General features: G+C 41.3%; 1 long non-coding RNA gene across 1 annotated transcript; it reads left to right on the top strand.

Moving 5' to 3' along the window:
- Nucleotides 1-639: 639 nt before the first annotated feature.
- On the top strand, nucleotides 640-12,847 carry LOC121162112. The gene is made up of 3 exons (XR_005884759.1): nucleotides 640-650; nucleotides 11,701-11,704; nucleotides 12,762-12,847. It is a non-coding gene; the product is annotated as an uncharacterized LOC121162112 (long non-coding RNA).
- Nucleotides 12,848-14,761: the final 1,914 nt, after the last annotated feature.

Genomic DNA, 14,761 nt, shown 5'->3' with positions numbered 1-14,761 from the left:
ACTTTCTGGGAGGTTAAAGAATGCTGACATTTGCTTATTCCTCTCATCAACCAAGTTCAGTCTGAGGAGAGTTTGAATGGAAAATCATTAGGCACACACCTAATGCTTCTGGCTTGGCTTCCTCTGAGGTTTTTTTTTTTCTTTTCTTTCTTTTTTTTTTTTTTGTTGTTAAAGATTTATTTATTTATTGGAACGTCAGATATACAGAGAGGAGGAGAGATAGAGAGGAAGATCTTCCATCCAATGATTCACTCCCAAAGCGAGTGCAACGGCTGATACTATGCCGATCCGAAGCCAGGATCCAGGAACTTTTTCCAGGTATCCCACACGGGCGCAGTGCCCCAAAGGTTTGGGCCATCCTTGACTGCTTTCCCAGGCCACAAGCAGGGAGCTGGATGGGAAGTGGAGCTGCCGGGATTAGAACCGGCGTCCAAATGGGATCCTGGCGTGTTCAAAGCAAGGACTTTAGCTGCTAGGCCATGCCGCCGGGCGCGGCTTCCTCTGATTTTTTTTGTTTCCTAATATTTCAGGCCAGCTTTGGCACAGCAGTCAAGATGCTTTTTGGGACAGCCATGTTTCATACTGGGGTACTTGGGTCCAACAGGTGGCTCAACTGATGTGCATTCCAGGAGACAACAGCAAGTGTTCAAGTACTGGGTCCCTGCCCCTGGCCCCACTATGAAAGACCTGAGTCAGGTTTCCAGCCCCTGACCCGGCCCTGCCTCAGCTTTTGGGGAGGAGATTTTATGGGTGAATCAGCAGAGAGCAAATCTTTCCATGTATTTCTGGCTATCTGTATTTTAGATAAAATGAAAATAAACAGAATATTAAAAAAAATTTTTAACGAACCCATCACTCTTCAGAAAACAATATAAAAAGCTGACCTGACCTGGATAAGGTCCAGTTGGACATCACTAGTGATTAACGAGATGTGAATTAAATTAAAGCCACTATTAAATATATCTGTGTATCCACTAGAGTGACTATACAGCCAAATTGAATTTATTAGAGATTAATACATTCAAAGATGATGGCCATCTGCCAGCAAGTAGATGGAGTGACCACATGACAAAGGTCCAGTCTTTCAGCAGCCTAGACCTTTTATACTTGACGTCTTGGGGTGTTACTACGGTTTGGGGAATTCCAAGAACATGGAAGATTGGTGTGGTGGGGGAGCATTTCAACCTTAGCAGGTCTTACTTTCTGGAACAAGGTAGCTAGAAGGAAATGCAGAGAGCGCAGTGGGAGAGCAGGTTAGACTGGTCTTTGAACTGCGTGAGAGACCCTAGTGGGAGATGCTCTATTTACTATCCTGAGGGCATAGGGCACTCACCTGTGTTCTGGCTCCCTTCATTCCTGAGCCTTGGGTATAGATAAGGAGATGCAGCTGGCTTCTTTCTTGCAGCTTTCTGCTGATGGGAGGCACTCTGTTCTCTGGAGGGTAGTCTGGCTTTATTCCGTGTGATGGCTTGGGATATAGCACAGAGGGGGTAAAATTTTAAGACTGATAATACCAAGTGTTGCAAAGACATCGATTAGAACTTTTAGGCATAGCCACATTGGAAAAGAGAAATAAAGATATATTGTCATTAAAAGATTCATATATGAGTTTTCAAAGTGGATTTTAAAAAAGATTTATTTATTTTTTATTGGAAAGTCAGACATACAGAGAGGAAGATCTTCTGTCCATCTTCTGATTCACTCCCCAAGTGACCATCATGGCCAGAGCTGAGCTGATCCAAAGCCAGGAACCTACTCCAGGTCTCCCACACGGGTGCAGGGTCCCAAGGCTTTGAGCCGTCCTCAGCTGCTTTCCCAGGCCACAGGCAGGGAGCTGGATTGGAAGTGGAGCTGCCGGGATTAGAACTGGCACCCATATGAGATCCCAGGGCGTTCAAGGCAAGGACCTTAACCACTAGGCTACTGCACCGGGCCCTCAAAGTGGACTTAGAAATTAGTAAAAACCGCCTCACTGAAAATAACCCAAATGTTCATCACCCCACGAATGGATACAAAATTGTAGTGTGTTCATATAATGACTCACTACTGAGGACTAAAAAGCAGAGGTAGACATTTAGCTTTGCAGTTAAGATGTTCACATGCCGTATTGCACTAGGTGACTTGGATTCTCACTCTGGCTGTTGGTTCCAGCTTCTGTGAACGCAGACCATGAGAGGCAGTGGTGGCAACTCGAGGAACTAGGCTCCTGCTTCTCACGTGTGAATCGTGGGCAGGCCGAGTTTTAGCTCCCCACTTTACACTGACCCAGCCTCAGGCATTTGGGGAGTGAATCAAAGAATGAGAGCACACTCTTTCTTACTGTCTTTCTGCCTTTCAAATGCATAAATTATTTAAAAAAAGAAAAGAAACCAAGGACCAGCGTGGTGGCAAGTCAGGCTAATTCTCTGCCTGCGGTGCTGCCGTTCGATATGGATGCTAGTTTGAGACAGAGCTGCTCCACTTCCAATCCAGCTCCCTGATTCTGGTCTGGAAAAGTAGTGGAAAATGGTCCAAGTTTTTGGGGCCCTGCACCCATGTGGGAGACTTGGAAGAATCTCCTTGTTAGTCCTTTGTGCAACTAAACTCTTTCCACAGTAAGTTTGCTGCAATAAACCAAAATAGCAGATGCACTGGTGCACCTAGGAGGTCTTCTATTCCAGCAGGGTAGGGATGGGAGCAGAGGCACAGAGAGAGAGAGAGAGAGAGAGAGAGGAGAGAGAGAGGAGAGAGAGAGGGGGTGGGGGCACATGTGGAGGCCAATTTTATGCCCTCCACATGGATCTTGGAGGGTGCGGGCATGGGGAGGGGAGGAGTGAGGGACTGGTTGGTAGGGGCTGTGGGTGGTCCCTGAGAAATTGGTGACTAAGATTGTTGGAGTTGCAGGAGGGTTGGTAGGTGGGTGGAGATCAGGGAAAGGGGCTGCAAGGGATTTGTGGGTGGGGTTTTCAGGTACGCATCATGCGATTACAGTGTATGGGGGGGACTTTTTAGCTTACAGTAGTTTGGTGGGCAACAAGAATGCCCAAAAATTGCAGGCCATGGGAAAGGGAAGCAGGTATCCGAGGTGGTGCCGGTCCAAAATGGTGGGGTTTCATCAATCTCTCGAGCAATATTTGAGCCACTCCTCACATTCGTGGCTCCTGGCTTCAGATCAGCTCAGCTTCAGCCATTGCAGCCATTTGGGAGTGAACCAGCTGATGGAAGATCTCTCTTTCTGTCTCTCTTTTCTCTCTAAATCTCTGACTTTTCAATAAAAATAAATCTTAAAAAAAAAGAAAGGAAGGAAGAAAAGAAAGAGAAAAAGGAGGAAGGATGGAAAGCAAGCAAGCACGCAAAAAAGAAGGAAAAACAAAGAAATCCAAGTAACCAGTCATGGATATACACAACATCAGTGAAGATCAAAACCTGATGCTAAATCAAAGAAGTCAGAAAGACAAAACTCTGCTGGCCAGAATATGATTTATATTTTCTTGAAGGCAGGAATAGGGGAGGGAGGTTATCTCTGCTTCTGATGCCAGCTTGCTGCTCAAGTGCACCCAGAGAGGTGGCAGGTGGCAGCTTAAGTACTTGGGGCCCCATACCCACATGGAAAATGTGGATATGGTCTCAGGTCTTTGACTGTGGCCTGGTCCATTCACACTTATAGGAATTTGGGAATGAACCAGCAAATGGAGGATGTTTTTCTTATCGCTCCCCTCCCTTTCAAAAAATAAAATTAAAATTAAACATTTTTAAAAGAAAGAAGGACATCAAATGTATGGTCTTTCACGCAGGTCTTCCCTCCTGTCTCCCACTCTGCAACCCCACCAAACTCCTATGACCCTTCCCCACCTCTGTCTCCTCCACTCTCCTATTTGCAGGATCTTCTTGGAGATACAGTAATTAAATATCTTCTCATGCTTGTCCTCTATTTAGCTCAACTTTGGCTTAACTGTCTTGAAAATGTTAATAATAACTAAAAAAAATACACTGGAATCCTAAGCTGGATGACAGGTTGTCTTTAGTTTCTAAATCTTTTAGTAAAACAGAATCAATAATTTCCCTTGTCATTTAAAATTTTTTTTTTTTTAAGATTTATTTTATTTTTACTGGAAAGGCAGATATACAGAGAGGAGAGACAGAGAGGAAGATCTTCCGTCCGATGATTCACTCCCCAAGCATAGCGCAACATCCGATGCTATGCCGATCCGAAGCCAGGAGCCTCTTCTGGGTCTCCCACAAGGGTGCAGGGTCCCAAAGCTTTGGGCCGTCCTCGACTGCTCTCCCAGGCCACAGGCAGGGAGCTGGAAGGGAAGCAGGGCTGCGGGGAATTAGAACGGGTGCTCATATGGGATCCCGGATGTGCAAGGTGAGGACCTTAACCACTTGTGCCACCGCGCCGGGCCCTCCCCCCTTGTCATTTTTAAAAACAAAATGTGAAAAACTATGACAACCTCAGATATGGTTTAACAGAAATGAATATTGTTGCTTCCAGGCTTGAGATGTTCTGTGCTGTCTAGAAAGCAAGTACCTGAGAACTCACCAGGATACATGCATGAGAGCCTTGATGTGTTGTTTTTGCTCCTGACTTGAGGAATGCTGCCATCAAGTGGAGAAAGAGAAGCTGGGTGGCAGGAGGAGCACAAATGAGGACTAACCCGATCTTGTTCATGCAAATGTTCCTGACCCTGTGTGTGCCTCACAGTGATCAGCCTGGCTAATCCCGGAAGAGGCTCCTGGCTTTGGATCGGCATAGCATCGGCTGTAGCGCTCACTTGGGGAGTGAATCATCGGATGGAAGATCTTCCTCTCTGTCTCTCCTCTCTGTATATCTGCCTTTCCAATAAAAAAATAATAAAAAGTAAAATCTTTAAAATACTTAAAATTTTATTTCCTTATTTGAGACAGCTGGTTTCCCTGTGTTGGCTCATAATTTCTGGAAACACTCCATATTTGCTGAGCAAACCAACAAAGTTGAAAAGCAAAGAACATTGAGTTGTGCATGAATGTTTTCTAGATTTTTATCAGTGATGATAATATGATAAGATCCCGATACATATCTTTCAGCTCAACCAGAATGTTTATCATTCAGTAACTCAAATGTTAACATGGGTATATTGGGCATGTAACTTACAATCCTCTTTTGATTCTTTTTAGTTTATTCCTTACCTCAAACAAACTTCTTCTGCACAGGACCTGCCCAAGTTTCACGGCAAGTGCAGATGTTGAAAACGCTATGGGGGTGGTTACTGAGCCAGGGAATGAAGATGCTGACCAAGGCACCTGTGTCCCATGTCACAGTACCTGGGTTTGATGACAGCTCCGGATCCTGATGCTAGCTTCTGCTAATGCAAACTTGGGGGAGACAGGTGGTGATGGCTCAACTAAATAGTTTCTTACCACACACATGGGTGACCTGTATTGAGTTACCAATCTCCAGCTCTAACCCAGCTCATACTGGGGCATTGATGGAGTTGACCAGCAGATGGAAATATTCTCTCTCCTAATTTCAAATTAAAGTTAAATTAAAAAAAAAAAGATGCACAGACTTCAAATTGTTTACACCAAAATAAATTTGCTTTTTCCTTCTATTTTACTTCTTGTGTTTTACTTTTTGAATTATCTTCATACAGAACAGGTAAAACTGAATTGCCTAGGTTTGCATCCTGGCTCTGCCATTTCCCAGCTGTGTGACTTGGACAAATTGCTTGATCTCTGCCTGTTTCTTCATTGGTAAAATGAGAACAGTAATAGTATATTCTTTCTTTTTTAAAGAAAGATTCCTTATGTTATAGCCAGTTAAAGAGACAGAGAAAAAGAGTGAACTTCTGAAGCATTTACTATGTAAGAGTGAAATATAAAAATCACCTGAAATATTCCACAGCTTTAGATATCATTTGAGTGAACATCCTTCCAATCATAGAACTAGCTATGTGTGTGATTTTTGCAGAATCTGAAATTTACTGCAGCACATGAAGGAAACTTGTATAAGCTACACTGTTAACACCCAGAGAAACAAGTTCTAGATCCTTCTTTGATATTTGGAGTTATTAACGCAGAAATCTTGAATAATTTGTGACGATAGGCAACCGGTCTGAGACAAAAATCCCAGTGGCCCTCACTGCTCAGAGGACAGTATACCCTGCCTGAGTGAGGAGGGGACTTGGGGTCTAAGAAGCAGCAGTCAGTACCCTCTGTACCATTTCCATGTCTGTAAGAGAAGGCTCATGAGCCTCATGAGAGTCTGTCAGTAAAGATGGGTACCTGCAGCAATGAAGGTACACTTTGGAAAGCATCATTTTTAAAGGCTTATTCTTATCAAAAGGCATACACAGGGAAGGAGAGACAGAGAATGAGAGATCTTTCATCCTCTCGTTTACCCCCCAAATGGCTGCAATGACTGGATTCAAAGTCAGGAGCTAGGAGCTTCTTAATAGTGTTTCACATGGGTGCAGGGGCCAAAGGACCTGAGCTGTCCTCCACTGCTTTCCCAGGCCATAAGTAAGGAAGGATATGAATTGGTGCCCACATGGGATGCTGGCACCACATGCAAAGGCTTAACCCACTATACCATGGCACCAGCCCCAGAAATCAGCAGATCTGTAAACCCTCAATCTCTTCTAGGAATAAGCTGTGCTGACTTAGATGACTCATGCAAAAGTTTTACTGTTAGCAGAATAACTTAGCTTTGCACCTTTCAGTTTGCTACACCCAGTGTTACCAGAAGAAAGACAACAATGAAAATGAAAGCAGAGTCAAAGAAGGGAAAAACGGGAGCAAGGTTCAGGAGCAAGAGGGAGGCGGGAATTAAAACTGAAAGTTGGTTTTGTGAAAAGAAATTGAAACAAAATCAACACTGAAGTATGTCCTTAAGGAATCTTGGAGCAGGAGTCCCAAGGAGGAAATTTGCATTTTAAACTAAGCTGAACAGAACAGAGTGGGGGTTCTTAGAATCTGAGTGGTAAGAAGAACATGGATTTATGGTATTCCCAAACCAGTGAAGTGGACATACCTGGGAGAATTTACTGATTGACTTTATGTAAAAGGAATCATGGTAGACATTTCGCTTCTCACATTCCTTTTTTCCTCTGTGATATTTTCTAGATACTCTCCATGATGTGAATGAACATAAGTGTATGTGTATCAGCACTGTTTAATTATCTGCATAATATTCCATTATGTGCACAACCGCTATAAACTGCCCCATAAAAATCAGCATATAAAGAGAGTTACAACGGTTTTAAAAACACAGATGGTGGGAACTTGTATTTATGGGTGAACAGATGATTCAACATCTCTCCGTTTGGGTGTTGTCTTCTCAAACTGGAGGTCTGAGGTCTCTCGTGGTCTAACAGGAAGCTGCCTGACTCTCCACTTCCGGCAGCGAGCACGCTGCTGACATGGGGCTTCCCTTTGTCCTCCCTATTTGTTTCACTGATTTCTTGCATCATGATCTGACTGCTCTGTCCTAATTTTTAAATTCTATAAGATTAACAGATTATGAAGTAATCCTGAACACACATATCCGGTAGGGTTTAGCAATACTGATCCTCCTAATCCAGAAGTTCTAACATAGATGTGTGAACTCCGGGTTGCTCTCAGATTCTGCAATGACAGGAAGCAACGTTGATGAGTGCTGTGTTGGGGGGTTCCCTCCAGCTGAAGTTGAACTTCACTTCAGTTATACTACTTTATTCTTTTTTTAATTAATTAATTAATTAGATGTATTGGAAAGCCAGATATACAGAGAGGAGGAGAAATAGAGAGGAAGATCTTCCATCCGATGATTCACTCCACAAGCGGCTGCAATGGCTGGAACTGAGCCAATCCAAAGCCAGGAGCCAGGAGTCTTTTCTGATTCTCCCATGTGGGTGCAGGGTCCCAAAGTCTTGGGCTGTCCTCAACTGCTTTCCCAAGCAACAAGCAGGGAGCTGGATGGGGAGTGGGGCTGCCTGGATTAGAACTGGCACCCATATGAGATCCCAGTGCGTTTGAGGCAAGGAGTTGAACTGCTATGCTATCGCGCTGGGCCCTATACTACTTTATTCTTGCCAGTGTCCTCTTCCTAGAGACCTGGTCCCCGTTTCTGTGTGTTGGCTGTTGCCTGGATGATGGGGACCGGTCCTCAAAAGTGTTCACTTTCAAGTCCTATTTGGATTATGGCTGAGCTTATCATATGCAAGGCCTTATGGCCTTGCAGTCTCCATCTTTCAGACCAACAAATCCTGAGAGATGATTGAAAAGGTTCTTGGTAGAGAATACTAAACAACAGGGTCTGTTCAGGGCCAAAACTGAGAAAGAATGTTCCAGAACTCACACTGTCTGAGGAAACAACGTGCTATACTAATAGAACAGTCCTGATAATTTGCTATCATATCCATCTACCTCAAGCCTATGCCTGCTGAATCCCATTCTCTTTGCTGGGATTAGTTACAGGGGTGGATCAATATTAGCAATGAGACAAGAGGAGATCTCTTCTAGGAAGCTTTGGGAAAATATTTACTCATTCCAAAACAAAGATTGAAAGAGAGAAGGTCTTCTCTTCTTTTAGATATTGTCATATTTAAACAGATGGCTTGGAATCATTTTAGCCTCTTCATGACAAAGGTAATCCACTTTGCAGAAAACAGCCAAGATACTTGCAGACGGGTCTACCCGAACCAACAAGTGCTGCCTCCTCATATTTTCCTGTCTCCTGTCTTTGTAAGTGGAAAAAACATGCTTCCTTAGTATTAAAGACTGAGTGAATGTTTTCATTACTTATAGTCAAAAACCTGTTTGGATCTTTGTTTCAGAGAAGTTATTCATCCTCTTTGATCCTTCGTCCCTTCATCTGAAGTAATCCCTCTAACCTTGTTTTTTGACGTTTAAATGGTATGTTTTGTGTGAAATCCATTGTCACGAGACAACATATCATTGCTGGATTAAAGATGCTGGTCTTTTGCCTGGTTTGTAATCTGTCCACACAGTGGATGACTTAGTTGGTGTGGACTCTGTTTCATCTTCTCTGGGGAAATGAATCCTTTTAGTAAGCTGAAGACCTTGGAACTAACTTAAGTCTTCATTCCACATATTGCTGGGTGATGTAGGATGATGAGGAAAGTGAGTTTAAGAATTACACAGCCTCAATTAAAATAATAGCTGCCCATTAATATGATCTTGGTTAAATTGCTTAATTTCTCAAATTCTCAGCATTTCCATTGATGTTGTATATATGAGGATACTTCAAAACACTGGAAGAAAATGAATTTAAAGATAAGTTCATGTTGGTACAGAAATTTTGAAATCCACACACGGCTTTTTCCAAAAGCTTTTTGAAGATCTTTTGTATATAGCAGCACTTTCTTCAAAAGGTTATTTTTGCATTCAAATGAACTGATCAATATTAAGGTTTTTAAGCCGCCGACATGGTTCATATTATTAAAATTGCTGTTACTATTTGCTCACAGTAACATAATAATTTATTGATCTATTTTATTCATATTTAAAGTCTTTCTGTACATTTTCTGTAAAATGTACTAATTTTGAAATACACCTGAACTCTATTTTTCACTTGTTATTTTTATCATGTATCATTTTAGTTCCTTTCCCCTCAAATTCCTAATTTTTATGCTTGAGATATATGAATGCACTTGCTTATCAAAAGATAGATGATTAAATTCAGAGCAATATAGAGTCAATGGCTGACTGAGCAAACTCTAGACACACTACAAATACCCAGCATGCTGTGCGTGACCAAAAGGAAAGTGGGGACTGGAAGGATAACAGTGTTATTGCTTAACACGTGGGGTTCTCCTGAACACTTCTACTAAGCTAAATTTCACTTTCAATAGCTTCCATGAGAGAAAAGAACTAAGGTCATGAACTAACACTACTTCAGGATTTTACTTTCCTCCTTTTCCTTTTCTTTTATTTAATTTCAGGTCTGACTTCAGGTCTGTTGTCAGTTTAGTTAATTGTGAATCACGAGATGGTTTCTTTTAATGTTTGTTTGCTTTGTCCTTACACAGAATTAGTTCTCAAGAACTAGATAGACCATTTGGACTATGTGGATCCTTAGGACTTGTGAGGACTGTGAGTTTTCCAGCCCAATTCTTTCATTTACGTTAGAAAAAAACCAAAAACAAAAACAAAACATTGTGTTTCTGAGTGTGTACTGATCCTAAAGCTGTTTAGAGGTAGAACAGGAGCACCGACCCCGTGAGACCACTCTAGTCAGTGCTCTTCATGTTTACTTGACAAACTGGGTTAGTAAGATTGCTGAAGAAATTCTTATTTAATCTCATCTCTAGGTTAGAAGCTGAGTCAAATGCATTTCTATTATCTCATTTCATTCTTGTAACTACCTTGTGAAAGACTGAGAGAGGTATTGTGCAACTTCAACTTGGGTTACAAAGACTAAAACTTGGATATTTAGGCAGCTGGCACAGCCATGTTAATCCTCTGTTTGTGGCTCCAGTTTGTGAACCAACTGCTACCTTCCCATCCAACTGCCTGCTAGGGCCTGGGAAAGCAGTGGAGGATGGCCCAGAGTCTTGGGACCCTACACCCATGTAGGAGACCTGAAGGAAGTTCCTGGCTCCTTTGGATTGGCGCAGCACTGGCCATTGCAGTCACTTGAGGAATGAATCATCGGATGGAAGATCTTCCTCTCTGTCTCTCCTCCTCTCTGTATATCTGACTTTCTGATAAAAATAAAATAAATCTTAAAAAAAAAAAAGTTAAAAGCTGGTGGAAGATGTTCTCTCTCTCTCTGCCACCCTCAGTAATTCTAACTTTCAAGTAAAATACGTAAATCTTATTTAAAAAAACTTAGAAATTTAAATAATATCATCAGCTTTCAGGTTTGGTTTTCTAAAGTAAAAAATGTTTTGCTCAGTCTATCCCTACTTGAATTCATGCAAAGCTTTCATATTCTTGATATAAATCTCTGTTCAACCAAACAATACTCAGCCATTTTTATTATGAACATTAAAGTGGTTAAAACATCTTCCTTGAGAATTGGTGCCACTTGTTCTTTTTGTGTCTACCCCAGAAGCACAAGCATCTCCGTAGAGCCTTTCAGTGATGAAGAGTTTTGGACTCTACCCTAGGTCTCTAGAAATAGGATCTTTTTATTTTTCTAAAGATGTGTTTATTTTTATTGGAAAGTCAGATTTACAGATAGAAGGAGAGACAGAGAGAAAGATCTTTCAATGGTTCACTCCCCAAGTGGCAGCAATGGCCGGAGCTGAGCAAATCCAAAGCCATTATCCAGAAACTTTTCTGAGTTTTGCACATAGGTATAGGATCCCAAGGCTTCGGGCCATTCTCGACTGCTTTCCCAGGCTACAGGTAGGGAGCTGGAAGGAATGTGGAGCAGCCAGGATTTGAACTGGACCCATAAATGATACTGGTGCTTTCAAGGTGAGGACTCTAGCCACTAGACTACTGTACCAGGCCATAGAAAAAGGATCTATAGGGAAAATCAAGATGGTAGAACAGGTTAAGGACAGCTTAAACAGAGGGAGAAACAATGGACAGTGTGAAGCAGAGAGGGCACATTCCAGGAAAAAGGAGAAGACAGAATGAAAGCAGGGGGGCATCTGAAGACTGATGGACAGAGGAAAGCAGCAGACACAGCGGTGTGATGTTGCAGTCACTGATACCTCAGCAGCATTCAGTGAGCAGTGATCTGAACTGCACCAGAAGCCAGAACTCCACCAGCAATAAGGTGGGAAGGGGTGTTCACAAGGAGCTCAGGAGGGTAAACCCAGACAAAGAACTGATTGTAATGCTGGTCTGTTTGATTTGACCTGGAGCAGAGACAGAGCAGCAGATTCCACGGTGCAGGACAGGGTGGAATTCACAGCCTAGTCTGCCCTCTAGTGCCGAATCAGGTTCCATTTTTTGTAGGGAGGCAAAGGCTATGGACAGAACCATGCATGCACTGAGCTGGGAGTTAACCATTTCTGGCTCAGTGAACTGCAACAACGTGGCATACTATAAGCTCCACCCAAGACAGGCCCAAGTAACCCTCAGACCTGACAGCCAGCAGATTAAGAACTCTAGCAGTGGCACATCAGGCACCATGTTGTAGAGTGTGAAAAGACTTTAAGACTGTAGGGACAACAGTGAGCTGTGCAAGTGTTGACCTTGGCAAGAACTCACTGAGCTCAGTGCATTGCACTGATCACACAGGGAAAATATTCTCAACTTTGTCATTATATGGACCAAAATAGGTCCATGTTACCCTTAGACCTAACAGTCAATAGATTCTTGTAAGGTCAGCACTACCAACAAACTAGTTATATAGGACTTCTGGTGTTTTCCTAATCCTGGGGACTGCTTGAACCGGAAGTGGGAGAAAGATTGTACAGATAACAGCACAGCCTCAGCACAGTATTACAGGAGGTGGAGAGTGGTGAGAAGGAGCTGGGGATACGGAAACCACAGTCGAAGTCTAACATAAGAACCTAGAACTGGAACTCGCTAGAGAAAGTGGCACAAGTGACTGCAAACAGAGAACTGTGTACCAACCACAATAAATAAAATTGAACTGTAGATCGGTGGGTGAAACCTGCCCCAAGGAGAAGACTCTGCTAACCAGAAGTGCAATGACCAAGAGCAAAAGAAGAGACAAAGGCACAGTGAATATCACTGAAGACTCCCATGCAAAAGAGCAAAACCCTACACCAATCTCAGAATTCACTGAAAAAGACATCAAAGAAATGGGGCATACATAATTCAAAACACTTGTTATAAATCTTCTTATCAACAATGAAAAGCATGTAATATAGGAGTTTAAGGAACATGTCATGCAGGTAATGAATCAAATGAAAGATATATATCAGAAATGAAGAATACAGTGGAGAAAATGAAAAGTACAGTGGAGAATCTCCAAAATAAAATGAAGGAAGCAGAAGAAAGACTCTCAGAACTGGAAGATATTTCTTGTCACCAAGAGGAAACAAACAAAAAGCTGGAAGCCAAGCTGAGTCAAGATAGAAAAAAATGTATTCAAGAATTGAGACACTATTAAAAGGCCAAATGTATGAGTTATGGGAGTCCCAGAAGGTATACAAAGACAAACTGGGATTAAAGGTGCATTCAATGAAATATTAAGGGGAAATTTCCCTAATCTAGAAAAATAATTGGGAAACTATATCCAGGAGGGGCTAGAACTCCCAACAGGGTTGACCAAAAGTGATCTTCACCATGACACATGATCATCAAGCTCTCTTCATTCGAACATAAGGAAAAGATCCTCAAATGTGCACATGAAACAAATCAATTGACATATAAAAGAATGCCAATTAAACTCACAGGAAACTCTACAAGCCAGAAAAGAGTGGAACAACATACTCCAGATTCTAAAAGCAAAAAAAAAAAAAGTCAGCCCAGGATAACATATCCAGCAAAGCTTTCCTTTGTCTTTGAAAATGAAATGAAATTCTTCCACAGTAAGAAAAAGTTAGAAGAATACACGTCTTCCAAACCTGCCTTACAAAGGACACTTAAAGATGTTCTCTTCACAGAGAAGAGGAATAGCACCCACTAATACCAAAGGAAAATGCAAAGAACATTCCAGCAAAATAATAACAGAAAACTAAATCAATGAACAAACCGTTGCTAAAATGACAGGACCAAATTACCAACCATTCATATTAAGCCAGAATGTAAATGGCCTAAACTCATCAATCAAGCATTGTAGATTAATATAGTGGGTAAAAAAAAAAAAAAACTCATCTATTTGTTGTCTTCAGGAGACATATCTCATATGAACAAAGATTAGTGGAAATTATATCTCATTGATTTTGATGTTTTTGTTTTTAGTTTCATTTCTTCACAACAATTTTTTTCTTATTAAATTCTTTACTGACTTATGGATCATCGTTTTCTTCTAGAAGGTTCTTGATTTTCTTTTTCATTTCTTCAATGACACATTAGTCATTCATTAGCATGTTATTTAACTTCATGGTGTTTTCAATTTCTTCTTTTCTTTCTGTATTTTTGTATTGTGGCTTTTCATTTAAGGGGATGTATATTAACTGTGTAATGGAGACTATCATATCCAGATGTGAGGATGCAATGCAATATTCATCTCTACTTCCAAATAAAGATGGACTCCCATTATAACTGTTAACTATATTTTTGACAATAGGATGCTGGACTCTGCCATTGTACAAGCCCACAATGATGGACATACAACTGTTTATCAACAACTATAGTAATAATACAGGGGAACTCAGTGTTAGTGGCATATTTGGGGAGGTAGAAAGTGAAATCCAAGGGCCTATGGAATTGTATCATATAAAAATAATTATAATGTATAAAAATTAATAAAATTTTAAACAGAAATAGAATCTATAATATCACAAAACCCTGAGATGGGTTGTTATCCCCTTAAAGTTGAGAAACTGTGCTGTAGACCAACTAAGCTATAAAATCCTGACTTCTGATGAACAGATAAATTATTAACAAATTTCTCCTTAACATAATAGAATTGCCAAAGATTTATATCCAAATCAGCATCTCAAGAAATTCATCATCATATGATCATCTTAAAAGTTGCAGGTAAACATTTGATGAAATTCCAACTTCACGCTAAAAACCTTGATCATGTTAAGCATAAAATGAACATTCCACAACACAATGAAAGAAATATACATCAAACCCAATGCCAGCATCATACTGACCAGGGAAAAGCTGAAAGTTTCATTCTAAGATTCAAAGTCAGACAAGGATATCCATTCTCCCCACTGCTATTGAACACAGTACTGGAAGTCCTGGCCAGAGCTAT

The sequence above is a fragment of the Ochotona curzoniae genome, unplaced genomic scaffold, assembly GCF_017591425.1.
Source record: "Ochotona curzoniae isolate NIBS_2020 unplaced genomic scaffold, NIBS_Ocur_1.0 contig_517, whole genome shotgun sequence".
In the NCBI taxonomy this organism is placed as follows: Eukaryota; Metazoa; Chordata; class Mammalia; order Lagomorpha; family Ochotonidae; genus Ochotona; species Ochotona curzoniae.
The sequence above is the reverse complement of the archived record's forward strand: the minus strand, read 5'-3'. Positions and strand labels throughout refer to the sequence as shown.